The 19,090-nt window shown below is 51.1% G+C and overlaps 1 protein-coding gene across 1 annotated transcript in view; it reads right to left on the minus strand.

Moving 5' to 3' along the window:
* WSCD1 (WSC domain sialate O sulfotransferase 1) overlaps positions 1 to 18,841 on the minus strand; it is a 244,185-nt gene extending 225,344 nt beyond the window's left edge. Inside the window, exon 1 of the mRNA XM_085649909.1 lies at positions 18,610 to 18,841. The gene's annotated coding sequence lies outside the window, so the exon portion shown is untranslated. The remainder of the gene's footprint in view (positions 1 to 18,609) is intronic.
* Positions 18,842 to 19,090: the final 249 nt, after the last annotated feature.

Genomic DNA, 19,090 nt, shown 5'->3' on the forward strand with positions numbered 1-19,090 from the left:
AGAAATCTAACCTAAGCAGTTGCACGACGTTTTTGCTATAGTCTCATGCCTGCTGACAAGGCCTTAGACAGTACACGGTCTGCTAAGATGGTCCTTCCCCTGGTTTCCAATGCCGCTTTGGGCAAGTAGGCTGACACTAGGAACTCAGCATTAATAATCAGCTCCCTAGGAGATGCCTGTAAATGCACCCTCTACCCCTCTCATGTTCCCTTAGGTGAAAATTATATTTAAGTGCAAAGGTTGAAGAGTTGGAATGTTTGCCCCTTTCACCAGAAATGCCTCATGCATCCCTAAGCCAAGCATCGAGCTCGACATGTTTCGGCCGCTTTTGAAATCAAATGTTCAATACATTAGGATACCTACAATGATGATGGTCACAAATATGTCCTTCAGCAGGCTTATGGAGTTTAGGTCGAACTTCCTACATCTAAAATCAGACTTCGAATCTGCCAATTGGATTGAAAGTTCTGAAAGGGGCATGCTTTTAGATGTTTTCTTGCTGATGGTGATAATGCGATGGATCACACCTCAGAGCTGGGAGGGAAGCGACCAAAGGAAAGCCCGAGGGCCATTCCCTCACCCAGCGCCCTCTCACCCTCTCAGGTTTCCATCACAATGTTGACATTACAACTTGTCCCAAATAACCCTGGGGAGCACCAGATTGGCTTTCCGCGCACGGTGGAATGCCCCCACTGGAGGAAGGTGCGTTTCACAAGTAGATGGGGTAATCCTGCCTTACAATTGTAGACGTCTTATACACCACATTTTATCCATATGATGGTGTCAGAGATCACTTTTCCAGGGCATGACCACTCCTACCCACTGATTGACCCCCATCCCACATCCCTGAAAGGGAGTTCACACAACTCTGCTGAGTAACCGCAGTGCACACCCGATGGGTCACTCCCTAGGGGCAGTGACTAGCGGACAAAGAGTGACGTGTGAGTTTCTGCTCGTGCACTGCATACAGAGTCCAGACAAGGCCCTGAGGATGTCACGTGTCTTAATATGGATTATTTTTCACGTCGTATTTGTACAATGTGAACATTTCTTTTTTTGCTTGTTCTCCCGAAATGTATTTTTATTTGATCCCTTAAAAGTGGCTATAGATTAGAAAGTACTGATTAGCATATTTATTGTTTATGTTTAGACGTCCATTATACATGTGTGCTAGGACTGCACACGTCCAATTAAAAGAAAAATATCCAGCGTGGGACGCGGGGACGCTTTTCACCACACACACATGCGGAATAAAAAAAATGGAGAACGGGCGGGAAAGCTGCAGTGTTGAGATGTCAAATGAACCTATTTTGGCCCTTCTATGTCTTCCTCTAGCATTGGATACGTCGCGCGCAGGTGTGTCTGAAGCCACAAGACCCAGGGGCACAGTGGGCGGGTTTATCACCTTGACGTCATGCTTACGTGGATGCTTCAGTGGCAACAGAGACCACCAACCGGCGACAACGGTGGCAGTTTCACACTGACGAAGGGTGTCACTGGTTTAAAAGCGCATTCGTGTAGGTCTGGTACTGTTCAACATTTAAAATGGTAGCAGTTCCCATGGGGGGAGTGACGGTGGGTCAGCCAGGGATGGGACGAGAACTTAAATTCACCAGCACCGTCGAATCTAAGGATTTTAGCCTTTTCCCTCAGCAGGAATGTTTTTATGGGGGACACAATTATATGAATTTCTTACAAGGGGGGAAGGCAAGTATGTTGATCCAGATCCTATAACAGCAGAACTACAAGGAAAAAAGAATGAGAAAAACGCTTCGGTCAGATAATGTGCTACAGCATCTCTCACAAGATGCATTCTTCACCGAAAAAAACACAGAGCATGCTCAATTTAAGAGATAAATTATAGACTTGCCCACATGGAATACCACCAGAGGAATTTCCATTACGTAAAAGTGTGAATTGCGATCAGGTCAAGTTCCTGTCTCGCCCTTCTCTCTTTATCTCGATCGCTCTCTCGCGCCCTCTACAGGCGTACTTTTGAAATGCTGGGAGAACGCGAAATAGCCACATTCATCGGCGTCTCGGCTTTGGGGGAGCTATTTCAGGACATCCATCCGAGTAAAATGTTCACGCCTCCTGTCGTCTTCTATGATAATTAATCCCAGGTTTCGTTTTGTCCAAGCACACACATTTTGGCAGATGTGCAATCAAAGAAGAGCGATTGCACGAGGGTCACACACGGTGGTTCCTTGCACGACGAAGAATATAATTATGTCTCCTATTTCTTAAATTACTAATTTAAGTCGTAGCCCACATCTCGTCCCTGGTCCTGGGTGTTGTGGGGCCGCTAGCGCTGATGGAGGCCCTCGTTACATGCCCCGCAGCTGCAATGACTGACACCACACTTTGTGTCTGGGTCTCGGCGCGTGACTGCCTCAGCAGGCCGCGCCCCTTTATTTTATACAGCGGCGTACGCCACGAACGTGGCGTACGCGTTGCGTAGTGTCCTCATGCGCTCTAGCGTCTAACGCTAGAGCGCTAACTGTAACATCCCTCCCCAACTTGGATAACAAAATAAACAGAAGTCCATAACAGTCACTCACTTGCTTGGCAGGCAAAGTCTTTAAGGCGGCTGCTTGGCGTGGGGTTCTCTCTCAGACCATACCTGGCAGTGGCACGAGTGCCGGAGCTGGTTGGGTGGCTATTCGGGGCTTCACCTTCCGTCGGGGCCTGAGGGCTCTGCTCTGGGGCGCTGCTGGCTCCGCTGGGCGTCAGTCCTGGTCCCAGCTCTGGGGTTGAGATCTCTTCCTCCCCTCCGTCCAGCCCCCTCTGGCCGCGGTCAGTGGCCTCCGGAATGCGTTTGAACCACGAGATGTTCCTGGTGGTCGACTCCACCCCTCTTTCTGCTGTGACCATTGTGCCCCGCCTCTGTGCCACAGTCCAACTACCTGGTTCATACCGGGGTCTGAATTTTCCTCCCGGCCTTCTATCCTTCACGAGGACGCTGTCCCCTGGTCTGATGTCGCGGTCTCGACTGCCTCTGGCCCGGCTCACTTGCCGGTTGCGGTGTGCTCGTCGTTGAAAAGCCTGCTCCGCTTCGAACGGTGGGGGCGCCCACCCAGGGACTGTGGGTAGCCCATCGCGGCGGGGGCCATTGAGCATGAGAGACCACGGGGCTTGTTTGGTGGAGCAGTGGGGCGTGCTCCGATACTCTCCCAGGAATCGCTGGATTTCCCTTTCGGGGTCTAGTTGCTCCACGCCGGCTATTCGAATCACTTTATTCAGGGTCCTCATGAATCGTTCTACTTCTCCGTTGGCTTGTGGCCACTGAGGAGTGATTCGCCGGTGTTGTACTCCCTGGTGCTGGAGGAACTCCCGGAACTCGTGACCGTGGAAGGGTGGCCCGTTGTCGCTCTTCAGCTCCGAGGGGCGCCCAAACATGGCAAATATTTTCTCCAGCACTGGTCCCACAAACATGAAGGCTGTGGACGGTAGAACTTCTACTACGGGATATTTCGAGAAGTTGTCAATGACCACCAGCGACACTTTTCCGTTTGGGAGGCTTCTGAAGTCTATACTAATCTTGTCCCATGGGTACCTTCCTGGTTCTTCTGTCACGATGGGGGCCGGAGGCTCCGGGCCGCTCGTCACCTGGCACGCGGAGCAGCTTCTTACCACCTCGTCCACCATGCCATCCAGCCCCGGGAACCATATCTTCGCCCTCATCCTGGTCTTCATCTTCTCCGTCCCTTGATGGCCGTCGTGAGCAATGATTGTGGCTTGGTGGCGTAGTGCGGTCGGCATGACGATCCTAGACCCTCGCAGGACGACACCATCGCGGGTCATACTTAGTTCATTCCGCACTCGCCACATCTGCTGCAAGTCCTTCTTCTCCTCGTCTGCCCACGAGTTGGCGGTGTGTAGGAAATCAGCCCATGACCCTTTTTGAAGAGCTCCCCGTGTCCTTGCCGTCACGGCGTCGTGCTCCCCGGCACGTATGATCTCCTGGATTGTCAGTATTCGAGGGCAGGTCAGAGCAGCTAGGAGGTCGATGTGTGCTTCGGTTTCATCTTCCTCTTCTTTCCCGATCGGGGACGTCACCCCACTTTCCGGGTGTCGTGACAGAAAGTCCGCCGGGTTTTTCGCACCTGGCCGATATGTCACCTCCATCTGGTATTGTTGTAGTCCAATGGCCCACCTTTCGATCCTCGGGGGGGGGTGGGGCGCTGTCCCCTTGAACAGGGGCACCAACGGTTGGTGGTCTGTCACCACAGTAAAAGGGTGCCCGCAGACATAGAGGTGGAAATGCCGGCAGCCCCATCGGATGGCTAGTGCTTCGCGTTCAATCTGAGAATACCTCTGTTCAGTTGGGGTGAGTGCCTTGCTGGCGTAGGCCAGGGTGGCCCATCTTCCTGGTTCTTGCTCTTGCGTAAGGACTGCGCCCAGTCCCACCGGACTGGCGTCGACAAGCAGTTCGGTCTTCCTGGTCGGATCAAAGTAGACCAGAGTAGCTTGGTCCAGCAGCGTGGTCTTGATAGCATGGAAGGCATCCTCTTCCTCTTGCCCCCAGCGCCACAGGGTGTCTGTCTTCGTGAGGCGTCTGAGAGGTTCAGCCGTGGTAGCCAAATTTGGGATGAACCGCCCACAGTACGTGGCCATCCCGAGAAAACTGCGGACTTCCGACGCAGAAGTCGGTGCTGGGGCGTTCTTGATAGCCTGGGATTTCCTCGGGTCCACTTGAATGCCATGGTTGGTAAACGTGTATCCGAAGAACTCGATGCTTTGCTGAAAGAACTGGCACTTCTCCTTGTGCAACGTGACCCCAAACTCTCTCAGCCTCGTCAGTGTGGACCGGACCCGTCGGTAGTGTTCATCCACCGTTGTGGCGTGTATCAGTATGTCATCACTGACGTTTAGTACTCCTGGTAGCCCCTGCAAGATGTCTCTGATAGTGTTCTGAAATATTTCGGCTGCCGAAGAGATGCCAAAGTTAAGGCGTCGGTACCTGCGTAGCCCCAGGTGCGTGCTGAAGGTAGTGATATATCTGCTCTCTTCGGCCAGCGTTAGTTGATGGTACCCCGCATTGAGGTCCAGTTTGGAGAACCACCGGGCTCCGTTAAGGTCTGCGATTATGTCATCCATCGTGGGCGTGATGTGTCTCTCCCTTTTGATGGCCTTGTTGGGCAGCCTCATGTCGATGCACACCCGAATCTTGCCTGGTTGCCGGGGCTTTTCCGCTATCACCATGGGTGATACCCAGGGGGTGGGTCCGGTTACTGTCTCTATGACGCCTTGCTCCTCCAGCCTCCTCAGCTCCTCCTCTACCAGCGGGCGTAGGTGGAAGGGAATCCTCCTGTGTTTTAACGCTGTGGGTGTGACTGAACGGTCAATGTGGAGCTTGACTGGTGGTCGTCGGATGTTCCCCAGACCAGTGAACAGCTCCGGAAACTGGTCCAGCAGGGTAGTCGTCTGGGACTCTTGTACCTTCCGGAGGAATGCGATCAGCCCTAGGTCTTCGGCTGCGTGCCCGCTTAGGAGGGTGTCTGCCTCCTGATTGATCACATGTATGTCAATCGTTATCTCTGCGTCATCCGACTTCACCGGCACCGTCATCTTTCCTGCCAGGGGCAGCGGTGTGTCACTTCCGTAGGCATAGATCTGGGCTTTTGACCGTCGGAGTTCGGGCTTGGGTCGGAGGCGATTGTATTGTTGCACTCCCATCACGGTGACTGACGCCCCTGTGTCGATCACTGCGTTTATCCGGGATCCAGCGACTAGGACGTCGCACCTCGGTTGTGGTCTTCTCGAGCTCTTGAGGGCTCTGGTGAATGAAATAAGGTATGTCTCCCCCTCGTCATCATCGGACTCCATTGCATCTTCCCGCAGGGCCTGTGCTTGCTTGCGCCCTGGGTTGGTGGGGGAGGATAACGACAGCTGGGATAGCTGTCTCACCATGGCCTTCTCTGGCCTCTTTCCCCTCCGGTCCCGTTGCGTGGATCGTTTGCGGCAAACAGACGCAAAGTGGTTCATCACGCCGCAGTTGTCACACGCCTTTCCTTTCGCAGGGCACGTCCTGCCTCCGTGCTCGTCATACCCGCAGTACCCACACGGGGCTGCAAGCTTCTTTGCTGCCGGTCGGCGGGAAGCTTCACGCGTCTGTACTGCGTCGGCCCGCTCCGTTTTGACTGTTACTCCTGACCCGGCGCCTCGTGTGAGCGCCATCTCCATCTCCTCTGCACAGGCGTCAGATAGATCATGGGACCGTGCCAGCACTAGAATGTCCACCATCGGGATGTTCGGTTGGCGGAGAATGAGTGTTCGTAACTTTTTGCTGCGTATGCCGCATATTATCTGTGCTCTGATCTCTTCCTTGGCTCTATCACCGACGAGGTGCGTGTCTGCCAGCACCCTCAGTCGAGCGTGGAATGCATCCACCGACTCCCCTTCCCTTTGCCTCGCTTGGCGCAATTTGAAATGTTCAAAATCCGGGTTCAGCTGGGGGTCGAAATGTGCATTGAGGGCTCTCACGGCCGCGTCATAGTTGTCTGCGTTCCCGGTGTTGGGGAGATGCTTGAATAGGAGATATACTTCTTCCCCTGCATAGTGGAGTAGTAGGGACCTCTTCACGGTGCCATCCGTCTCCCTGGTGCCTGCGAAATAGTTGTCGAGTCGGCCAATCCACGTTTGCCAGCGTGGGGCGGCAGTGGCAGGGTCAGCAGCTTCACTGAAGGGCGGCAGGACGCCGGACGCGGGGTGCAGTGGCACAGCCTGGGCGGGGCGCTCATCATCACCCATGGCTCCCTGGGGCACAGCACAGCAGGAGAGGCGGGAGCAGACAGAGGAGGCCGCAGTGGCAAGAGATTCCCACACCCGGGATTGACAGAGGGCATCAGGGCCCAGCCAGGGCACAGCAGGTAACTGGGACAGAGGGCTTCAGGGCCCAGCTAGGGCACAGCAGGGAAATAGATCCACTCAGTCCGGTGGCAGGAATGTTCATCTGCCGAAATGGGCTATGTTCGGTGCACACGTGCACTCACCGTTGGTCGCGGCAGACTCAAAGGGGCCCAGCTGCACTGCCTGTGTGAGACGGAGCCGGTTTCAGTCGGGCCGTCAGGACCACGTGCGCGCGCGCGGGACTGCCGCGGAGCGCGTCTTCCAGCTGGGGCACACGGGGTCGATCCCATCCTCGTCGCCAGTGTTGTGGGGCCGCTAGCGCTGATGGAGGCCCTCGTTACATGCCCCGCAGCTGCAATGACTGACACCACACTTTGTGTCTGGGTCTCGGCGCGTGACTGCCTCAGCAGGCCGCGCCCCTTTATTTTATACAGTGGCGTACGCCACGAATGTGGCGTACGCGTTGCGTAGTGTCCTCATGCGCTCTAGCGTCTAACGCTAGAGCGCTAACTGTAACACTGGGGAGGAGTGGTGAACAGAACCGAGCACTTTCCACAGCAGAGAGGATGAAATGCGTTTGTCTTTGACCTGACTTAGAATAAACACAGAGCTCTCAGGCTTCCCCGGTCCGAGAGGGAACAGCTCATTTAGTCCAGGTGTTTTCTCTGCATTGTGGATCTTGTAGTCCTTTTTTATCCCATAAAAAAAACAGGTCTACAGGTCTGGGGAACTGTGGAGCTCTGTACACGCGACAGCATGCACTGGCACTAATAAAATGCAACTGTTGAAAAAGACTCCCCCGCCCCCCTCCCACCCTCGAACTCGCTTTCAATACAACTTTCAGACCAGAATAAAGGGGTTTGCATTCTGTTATTTGACCAAGGTTCACGATAACAGATTTCAAAGAAGGACATACAAAGGGAAAGAAACTCCCACACTAGGCATTTTGAGATATTGTTTTTATGAAGAATGACACGCCTTGCCCTCTCTCATTTTTCTTGTTCACGGGACTCTGCAAAAGATTTTTTTTAAACACGTTCAGACAGGTCGATAGCACCTGCCTTATTATACAGCACACGCTCTGATCTGCAAAACCACGCATGATGGACGATGTAAACTATGACGATACATCTGGCTGAAGACACAAATTGTCACATGCTTTGATCAGCTACATAACCGATGATCTACAAGTCTGACCGATTCACACGAACTCTGCACTCTTTTGGAGAGGTGCATCAATCAAGAACTGACTCAGTTCATTACGGCTCGCGACCCTCCGGACTCATCTCTGAATGGTCCCGGAGCGGCCATAGCACTGAATAGGCACTGGCCGCAGCCGCAGATTCCATTCACTGCCAGGTGGACCAGGGAGGTGCGGCCATGCTGGTTATTGTAGACATGTCCACAGCCTTCCATAGAATATCCCCACCCTCTTTGGTGCTAAGATTGCGACAGGCTGGGCTGAGGGACACTGCTTGGATTTCTTGGGATACTCCTGGAGAATCTGACCCAAACAGTCGGCTGAGGGGACTGCAGGGCCAGACCCCACCAGCTTCCTTGTGGAGTCCCACCGTCCTTCCTCAGTCGCACTTTGTTTAATCTCCATGCGGCCCCATTGGTGAAACTGGTGAGATCTGTCGAGTTCCAGGTGGTGTTCTATGCGGACAACACCCAAATCATTGTCTCTATACCTGACAACTTGGCACTGATGGCAGAAGTTCAAGTCTTGTATGATTAAAATGAGCACCTGGATGATGGAGAACCGGCTAAAAATGGACACAGAGAGACTGAGATTTTGGTCTTTGGGGTGCAAAACTCAGTGTGATCTGAGCTCTGGTGGCCTTAGAGGTGTGGCCCATTCCATACCCCAGTGTACGCCGCAAGAAAGCTTCGAGTGACTTCTGATAACATCCGTGCCTTCGACTCTCAGGTGACCAGGACAAAGAGCTCTTGCTTCTTCATTATTAGGATCCTGATGAACATCTTTCCCATCTTACCTGTGAAATGCAGAGTTTCAGTGGTCAACGCCCTCATTACATCTCGCCTTGACTACTTTAACACCCCACAGTTAATTTCCAACAAGTGGACTCTTAATGAACTTCAGGTCATCCAAAATGCCACTGCCCGGGTAATTATGGATGTTTCAAAACTTATTTCTGTTAAGGAGGGATTGCGCTCACTTCGCTGGCTACCCGTCACGAAGAAGATGATTTTCAAAGCTCTCTGCATGGTCTATAAGGCTCTTCGCCAGTGGGACTCGCTGTACCTGAGAACTGCTTTCAGCTGGTGTTCTCCTAAAAGACAGCGTAGTTCTGACGTGCTGAGGAAGGTGATCATTCCCAGGTTACGGAAAGCTAGATGGGTTGGCGGCGCCTTTTCTGTGGCAGCGGCCATGTTATGGAATATGTTACCTATATATATTGCGAGTCTGAATTCCTACACTGTGTTTCGTAAGCAACTAAAAACCTGGTTATTCACTCAACCTTAATGGTGCTCTTGTAGCCTCTCCCGGCTGTTTCTTACCGGTGTTAGCAATTAGACACCTTTTTGGCTTAATGCGCTCTATAGGTATAACTACAACTACAACTCCAACAAAATCGGTCAATTGATAAAACTTCTGGGTTGATTCACAAAAACATTTATGAGTCCAGGAGAAGGTACTGATGGAGAACTCCCTCTTAGTACAGGGGAGAGTACTAAGAAGTTATATTTTTAAATGCCTTCGTGAATCAGCCCAGAAACATCCAATTCCAAATGCGCGCAAGCATGAAGAGGGCATAGTCCTTTCTATTTGTACTAATCTTTATAAGTATCTGTTGAATATTCCAATTTTGTTCACATTTTAGTTGTTTAGAGGCCAATACAAAGAGGCTTGTAGAAGTATGCTAAAGAGCACTATACAAATACTGCTTACATTTTCCAAAAAGTCTTTGTAAATGAAACCCAATGCTGGACAATGTATGCTGTAATAAACGCTACAAGCTCTTACCGACACACAATCTTTGACAAACACAAATTTTGCTTGATGGCACAACTGTTAATCAACAACTGTTTTCATCAGTCTCTCACCAATGGCACACATTGTGACTGCAGGACAAATCCTCAACAACGACAGAATCTATGCCTGATGATGCAAACTCTGACCAATCACAGGGACTCTGATCCATGGCAATGTTTACTGACACACGCGCTATCCACAGTCGCAAACAATGATCAAGGACACCATCTCTTACTAAACAGTGTTAAACGTGTATGTGGCATGCTGTCACTCCTTTCATCCTTGCCCACTAACTGAATGTTTATACTTCGGATGCTATCAATATTCGCTGAACTCCTATGAGTTCAGTCCCAAAGTACACTGACTAAAAGTGCTCGATTAAGCTTCCAAAAATATTTTCAACGCTGTATCAATTTTTTTATTGTGGTTTTTATCCCTTGTCATCCATTACCATCATCGATATCTCTCGGCACACACAGAGCCAGTATACCATCAGACTGAAGACAAAGCAACACGCGTTTCCGTCAATGCAGCTAGGTTCTGGAACAACATCCCTGTATCCTTCAAGACCCCCCACCAAAGCTGCTTCAAATAGGAAACAGTTGAAGGCGCATCTCTTCAAAGCACACTACATCACAAGGCAGTAAGAGTTCACTTCTGCTTCCAGAAACCAGCTATGTTACCAATCGCTCACAGACTGTATCTTAGCCTTTCATCTTGTGCCAGACTCCGCTGTGGTCTTGCGTACACTAGCGTCTCCTCTTGCAAGTTCAGAAGGACGCCTCTTAACTGCGCTCACGTCTTCAAGACCAAACCTAGCCAAAAATGAGTGGAGGTGGCACCAGAATAGAGGCACACTCATTGAGTGATTGGCCAGGCAGCTGGTTTCTGGAAGCAGAAGTGAACTGGAACTGCCTTGTGATGTAGTGTTCTTTAAGGAGATGTGCATGTAACTCTTACCTAATTCCACAACTTGAGGCTTGGAGGGTCTTTAAGGATACAGGGATGTTGTCCCATGTCTTAGGTGCATTGACAGAGAAGGCATGTTGCCTTGTCTTCAGTCTGATGGTGCCCTGGCTCTGTGTAAGCCGAGAGGTACCAAAGTTGGTGATCATGTCAGGGAAGTCGATGACGATGCTGATGGGTTTTCAAATGGTGGAGCTGGTTTTGAAGATGCTGCGGGAAAGAAAGGGGGGTCAGTGGAGTTCCATCAGGATGGAAGTGATGTGATGAGACATGTTGCTGCTTGTAAGACGCCCTTACAGGGGGAAGTTACTGTATATTGGCAGTGTCGCTTGCCAGGGACAGTGGACTCTAAGGGGTGACAAGGCATTGTACTTTTACCCGAAGACTGGTAAACAAACATTTATCACCAAAAGGGAGTCGCAGGAAAGCACAGTTTCTGCAGAATTCTGCAGCACCCCTTACAAAGGGTACACTACATGTATATTAGAAGCACAGTAATGAATGGAACCCGTAGCACCATTGATGCAGACCAGTGCATCAACCAGATGTGCACGTGTGTTTGCTAGATGTAGAGTTTATTAATATCACCAGCCCCAGCCCCCCTACTCGGCTGCTGTGACAGTCGCATGTCATACGGCCAGTGCAACACTGCAAGACACCTTGCTGCACATGGAGAGGCATACACAAGGAGACGCATGCTTGTACATGGTGCTCATAAGGGCACGAGTCGGGGGTACACGGCATCCACCCACTATTTTCACAGGGTGGACCCGTCCACCCTGTCAAGAAGTTGGACCCCACAGAAATATGTTGAACTTGTCCCAGTGTAATTTTCAGACACCCCGAGACACGTTCATCTGCTTCTGCACATTGTCTGCTTTACATCCCCAGCAGGAACGTGCAGGCAGAGGGGGGGGCTTCTTTTTCACCTCCAGCTGTGCCAAAGAAAAATGCAGAAGTTATGGGGTCATCAGGCCTCATTTTGATCGAGTATCGGACTGTAGGATGCCTGATACTCACACTTACATGCAAATGCAACAGAGAGAAAACAAAAGCCCACAGCTTGTTCTCTCTTCACCGGTACTTAGGAGATGCGCGCTTTTTACTTTGTTCAGTCCCTGTATATAAGTGCATGAACTGTAAGAATGTCAGATGGGTTTGTCTGTATTTACACAAATACCAATTTCAATAGCACTGTTTTATTCCTTTCATAGCGCTACTCATCCCAATGCAGAGTGTTAGAGCGCTTTACATAACATACATATTACCCATTCAAAATAAATCATGTAAGTGTGCAAATCAATGAACAAGATGTGTAAACATGAGACAGTCAGGGTTGCAAGATGTAGGAGTCAAATGCCCTTCATAGCTCACTGCTGTTTACTAGAAGGATTACAACTTATCAGCTGGAAGTAACAAAATGATGTCTGTGTTCAAAGCAGTAACCCACTGACCTATCCACATAAAATAAAAATCTGTGATCTGCATGTCACATGGTGTGATTAGCAGCTGACTTAAACAAGTTTTCATTTGGCATATGTTATAACATACACATACCAGAGCACTATTGCATAATTATGTGGTACATGTATGCGCACAACATTGTATAAGATGCACACCATGTGTGCTGCGATATCATGAATAACAAACCAGAAGAAGGAAGCAACAAAATAGAGGTTCAACAATCCCCAAACGCCCACTCCCCCAAGAAGAGTGGGTGATTGTTTTTTGCAGGGGACAACTTAATCTTCTATACACTTTGATTCAAATCTGGGACTTCACAAAACACAGATCTCTCCAACAAAGGCGTTCACCTGCAGAGTTATCTCACCATTATTATTATTCCCTGAAATGTACCGGGCACCTCTGCAGCAGATGCCTTAACCCATAAAATATTTTAAAATGCAGACTTTGCAACCAATTCATCAGAAGAGCTCTACTACCATGCTTTTCCTGGTTGCCAATTTATTTGTGGCAGGGTTTAAAAAACAAATGATTAGTTGAGGCCCTGATTTTGCGTCAGGATTGCGCCACTTTTTTGGCACAACCCCGACTCCAAATCTCATTTGTAAAATATCATAATGCACTTAAATGTACTCGTGATGCACCTGATAAACATATGTGTGAGATCTTAGTATATGATGTCACTTCTTGTGATGTCACTTACTGTGATACCACATGGAATGTTGTCACGTGTCGTGACGTCATGTGCGGTGATGACACGCGTCGAATAGATACATGTATTGCTCTCCACGCGTCTTTTCATGCTACTGGATAACCTCGTCCCTTTAATCCACGAGCAGCCTGCTTTTTAGTCTTTAAACTCTTTGGATTTTGTTCTGCAAAAATGCACGAGCGGTTAGGTATATGAAGTGAATGCACGCCCAGCTGGCGCGTGCGTTTTCTTGCGTTATTACAGCGCTCAGTTCTCGCTGGTGCGCGTGGCTGTGTTGTCTCCTGCAGAGAGGGCTCTGAGTGGTGCTTTCCCTTTAAGGCGTCACGTGCGCCCCTTCTATTTCATGACTTATGCATGGCTATCACTCGCGCTCTCTCGCCTCCTGCAGGTCATTCATAAAGCATGAGATAAACTGTGACTTTCGAGATCTCACTCATCAGATTCCTCCCCGCCCCCGGTGCCGCCTGCAGCCACTGGACCAGCAGGGGGCGCTGTGCTGGGCACAGGCTTGGAATAGCTGATGATGACCCCAGGTCCAGCGTAAGCGGAGTTTTAGTGCACCATGCGGGTTTCGCGCTGATTAATGTTAGCGCATTTCCACTAGGGGTGGGGGGCGAGGGGGTGGACAGGTCGGCAGAGCAGTGCTGCAGTGCCAGGGCTGCAGTGCCAGGGGAGCCTCGATGTAGGCAACCTGGCTAGGGTGGGCGTTCATTTACAGTCCACCAGTATAGAATGGCCCGATGCACTTAAATTACACCCCTTTTCTCACAAGTTTTTGCGAAGTTGCGCGGCCCAGGTACTTCCGAAGAGTCTCGAATCCCAGTGCGTGAGCATGGATCACCTCTGGTTTTCGAGCCAATGCCGTTTTTTTGTCAGTGGCATAATTTGGATGGCACCCTCCTTTTCTGAGCAACAGCATGTGAACAAACCCCTGCCGCGCTCCAGAGTTCCACATTTACCAGATATGGTCAATGAAGAGCGCGGATTCTGAGGTTAGGAGGGACACGTGACATTCACCTCCGTGGGCCCAACTACGGCACAACTCACGTAGGGCAGGAGGATGTTTGTGCATGCGTGATGAGGGCAGCATACATTATTTCCCTAGTTTCGCTCTTCATTTAAAAAACTAGTGCATGCTGGGAGTTGCAGTCTTCGTACGCTGTAAATAAGACAATTGTAACGGAACTCATGAAAACTGTGGTTCGTAAAAAGGACGCCCAGGACTGGGGAGCTGTTATCGTCCTCACATGGAGACATTTGGTCACGTTGAGATTGAGAAACGTTTCGGGAAAGTTTGGAGCTGTAACAGACGATGGGATTAAAAGGGGGCGTCAAACTGCTGCAGCATTGCTAAGCTCTGCTGACAAAGAACTGCTGACGTCTATGCTTGCACTGATCAGTGTCATAGGCCAGACTCAGTGTCCAATATTATCGGTAACAACTGTCGCCTCAAAAATCTCGATAGGTTATTTATTGACACCAAAAATACCACACCACAGGAAAATAACGACACGTTGCAAACATCAAACAGGTGTCTATAAATATTATTGGGCCGGAGACGGGAGTGAAGGAGCCCAGGCGCAGCCTGCCGTTACCGTTTGCTATATTTACTTTTTGGAGTTTCATTACATACTACGCAATACCTGGCACTAGGTTTGAAAAGTGTGTCTTTTGGGGGGTTTTCTGCGGGGTGGAATGGGGGGACTTTTGTTTTCTGTTTTACAAGGTTTGCAGTATCTCAACTGAGGTGGGGAGCTTTGTGTGGGGCGAGAAATGCCCAGATGCAGCCACTGCCGGTGCTTATCCAACACGGGGGCAATCGAGAAGAGCCCCCTCCTCTAATAACAAGTCTTTCTCCCCCCTCACGTTCTCTCCCCCCCCCTCTTGTATTGTACCGCGTCACATTACTTAGTAGCTAGGGTTGCAGAAGACGTAAAAACACACTCACGACCCATGGCCCATTCACAGAGGCCGGTGCCAGAGCACCACGAAAACCCCCGTTCCAAAATGAGCGCTACATTAAACCCATTCACTGCTTCGTACACTGTTGTCAGACGTTGAAAAGGGTTCATTCTGGTGATCCCGCGGTGCGGAGCCACTTGTGTGACTGCGGAACTGAGTAGACATCGTGCCAGCCCCTCCCCCACCCCAACCTGCACAGACGTCTTCGAACCCCAGCCAGCCCTAAAAGGAACTCTTGTGCGGCCTGACAGATCTAACAGCATTTACTAATAAGAGAACTTCAAGGCAACATACTTTTAAACTACCTTTTATAGCGTCGAAGTGTTTTGCGGAGCAGAGGCGCTATACAAATGACATTCACGACAAGACTGCTGGCGGGTGCCGCCCAGCGCGTGCTCCCGCCACTTCTCTTGGAAGCGTGTCTGGAATGTTACGGAAAGTGTTATTTGAGATGGATATTAGTCAATAAACACCGATGTGTAGTTCACCCACTTATGGGAAAGAACCCCCTCCTTGTCTGGCAGTGGAATTAAAGGGAACTAGACTACTCACACAACACACTTTAATGAAGCGCCGAAGCCATGACACAACTGCAGCCTGGGCAAAGGCAAGTTGTGTAATGCGAGTAGTTAATGAAAAGCAGGCAAGCGGTCCAGGCGCGCTGTCAAACGTGGAGGGTGCACAGCGCTGCTGTTAACAGGCACAGGCCTGGGAAGCCCGAGTGTTGCGAGCGCTCGAGCCACAGAGCACCTCCGGGATCTGCAGCAGGCGTGCCTGGTGCGCATTCAATAGAGCTGAGCAGTGGGCCTGGTCTAAGACGCCTGTGGGTAGCCATGGTGCTCTGTAGTGAACATGCCTCGGGACAGATCTGGTGCTGAGACGCTGGAGTCACTAGCAGCAGGACTGTAATGGGCCAGAGTAGCGCGTTAGCAAATCTGCTGCTGGGAAGCAGGCATATGTGTAAGCAAGTCCGGGACTGTGCAAGCAAGCAGCAACGTGTGCCGCTCTGGTGCTGTGAAGCAGGCATGTGTGTAAGCAGGTTTGGGCTGTACAGGCAAACATCAACGCGTGCTGCTCTGGTGCTGTGAAGCAAGCATGTGTAAGGCAAGTCCGGGGCCATGCAAGCAAGCATCAACGTGTGCCGCTCTGGTGGTGCGAAGCAGGCATGTGTAAAGCAAGTCCGGTGCTATGCAAGCAAGCATCAACGTGTGCCGCTCTGGTGGTGCGAAGCAGGCATGTGTAAAGCAAGTCCGGTGCTATGCAAGCAAGCATCAACGTGTGCCGCTCTGGTGGTGTGCAGCAGGCATGTGTAAAGCAAGTCCGGGGCACTGCAAGCAAGCATCAACGTGTGCCGCTCTGGTGGTGCGAAGCAGGCATGTGTAAAGCAAGTCCGGCGCTCTGCAAGCAAGCATCCACATGTGCCGCTCTGGTGCTGTGAAGCGGCATGTGTGAAGTAAATCCGGGCTGTGCAAGCAAGCATCAACGTGTGCCGCTCTGGTGCTGTGAAGCAGGCATCTATGAAACAAGTCCGGTGCTATGCACGCAAGCATCAACTTATGCCGCTCTGGTGCTGTGAAGCAGGCATGCGTTGAAGCAAAATTAGTGATATGCAAGCCAGTATCGACATGTGCTGAGAAGTAGGCATGAGTGTAAGCAAGAATCAGCGTGTTCCTTTCTAGTGCTGTGAAGCAGGCGGTGTGCAGCTTCAGAGCTGGTAAGCATCAGGGGTGTGCGTGCACAGGAAGAAGGACCTGGTGCTTGGAAGAGGAGTGCCTCCTCTAGGAGCTGTGGTGATGTGATGCGGGCCTGCTTGCAATGCAGGTGTTATCACGAAGAAGACAGGCTTCGAAAGCAGCTCTTCTTCTTCGTGATCTTTATTTCGGTCTCTAGGACCATAAAAGAGTACGTCATAAAGACATTTTAAAACAAAATGATACAGTAATAATTTGCAAACAATTGACCAAAATATAAAACAGTCATTCAATTGATGATAACTTAATACATTGACTGCGGCTGTGCCACATTGCCGTTAAAAATTTTGAAACTGCAAATACGATTGGGGCCGAAAGATCTCTTTTTAAGATCCTGTATGCCGGAAGGTAGCCCCTAAAGCCCAAGTTTTTAAGAATTGGAACAAGCCAATACTTTCTTGCTCTTCTATATGCTGGGAAAGCAGCTCTGGGTCCATGAAGCAGGCATGCTGCCTGGCAGCTCCGTCGTTGTGGAGTAGTTACGGTGGTGGAGTATCTCTGTGACAGTGACATACGAGATACCCGAGCAACAGTTCTAGTTACGTGAAGCAGGCATGCCCGTGGTGCCTCTATGATGCTCAGAAGCAGGCATGCCCGTGGTGCCTCTATGATGCTCAGAAGCCCGTGGTTGTTCTCTGGTGTTATGTAGTAGGCATGCCAGAGGAGTTTCTCTGGTGTTGCGCACAAGGGGTGCCTGTGCAGCAGCCCTGATGTGGAGAAACAGCCAAGTCTTAGCAGGTGCTCGTGGCCCAGACAGGCCCCGCGAGCAGACCCGGTGTGGGAACGGAGCTCACGAGGCAGCGCTGGTGCTGGTGAAGCAGGCATGCACCCTGGGCGGGGAGGACAAGCCTGGCTCTGAAATGGAGTGATGCATGTGAGAAGCTCTGGTGCTACAGAGCAGGTACTCTGGAGGATAGGACTGGTGTGCAGCAGGCATGCCCCACAGGGAGCACTGACGCTTCGAAACGGGCTTACCTGGGGAGCTGTCATAGTGCTGTGAAGGCGGGGAGCAGGAATCGCTATGGCGCTATGAAGCAGGCACCGCCAATGAGGGGTTCCTGAAACTTGAAGCAGGCATGTTTCTCATTGGACCAGCTTTGAGGGCTGAAGCGAACATGGTAGGGGAAAGGCTTTGAAACGGTGAAGCGGGCGTAGCCAATATAAGAAGCAACTAGGTGTATACGAAGCAGGCATCCTGACGGGACAGGTGTAAAGAGGGCATGTGTGGGAGCGCATCTTTTGCCCTGAAGCATGCATGCTTAGTGACCCCCGAGGTGCTGTGCTGCAGGCAAACCCAATGGACAGACTCTGTATTTTTAAGCCTGCATGACTTGGGGGCAACTCTCACGCTGTGACGCAGAATAGCCAAGAAACTTTCTCTGGTGTTGCAAAGCAGGCATGGCTGGGGTGCTGTGAAGAGGTTGTGGCTGTGCAGAAGGCATGACCCCGAGACGGCTTGGTGCTGTGGAGAGGGCCAGCCAGATGCAGCCCTCGGCTGCAGTGCTTGCACGCTGGGGGTACTGTATTGCAAGAAACGCGCGTTGCCCGGGCTTCTTTGGCGAACCTTAAAAATATCTTGCTTGGATCCTAAGTACCACCCCGGGGTGCACTGCCCCAGCCCGCCCTACAGCCCAAAGCCGCGTAGCCTGGTGTGACGCACACACAATGTTGCAGTCATGAAAGAAATGCTTGACGTTTTGAATTTAAAAAGTAAATCTTGTTCACCAGCCCCTCATCAGCAGACCCCAAGCAGCACGGTGCCCTGTATGGACAAACGCATCTCTCTTTAAAATGCAGCGCCAACGCTGTGCGGTGGGAGCTGGAGTCTGTGCGCTGTGCCTCGAGCGTCCACGCGCTGGATAAACCATCGAAGTGCAACAGTCTACAGAGCAGGTGTAACTCACCTGTACAGATGTCAAAAAGCTCGTGCCGCCGAGTCACGCTGTCCAGAGGGCTGGTGCTGACCAGGGTCCCGGCTACGTGTGAGGGGTCGTGCCTGTGCTCGGAGTGCGCGTCTCCCACTGCACGCACACGGAGGGGGCTCGGCTTCCTTCCAGGATCGTGCTCCTCTCTGCAGCTCCCCCAGGCTCTCGCGGCTCTACTGCTCTCACTTCAGCAGCTCCAGCTGCTTCTATCAGTAACTAAGCAGGCAGCGGCCACTTAGAGGAGATGAGAAGCACGCATGCGCAGTGCTGGCCGCACACCCCCTCTCTCCCGCTCACTGTCGCCTCCTCTCTCTGGTCCACTACGGCACCCCTTCGTCCCTTGTACATCTCTCCATTTACGATCAACTGTTGTCAATCCAATCCATTTAACTCTCGCTTTTCCTCCAGCTCCCGCCTGTTTTCTCTATCGTATCACTTTTCTCTTTCTTCTGTCGTTTCT

This window comes from Triturus cristatus, chromosome 3_2 (assembly GCF_964204655.1).
Source record: "Triturus cristatus chromosome 3_2, aTriCri1.1, whole genome shotgun sequence".
NCBI classification, from domain to species: Eukaryota; Metazoa; Chordata; class Amphibia; order Caudata; family Salamandridae; genus Triturus; species Triturus cristatus.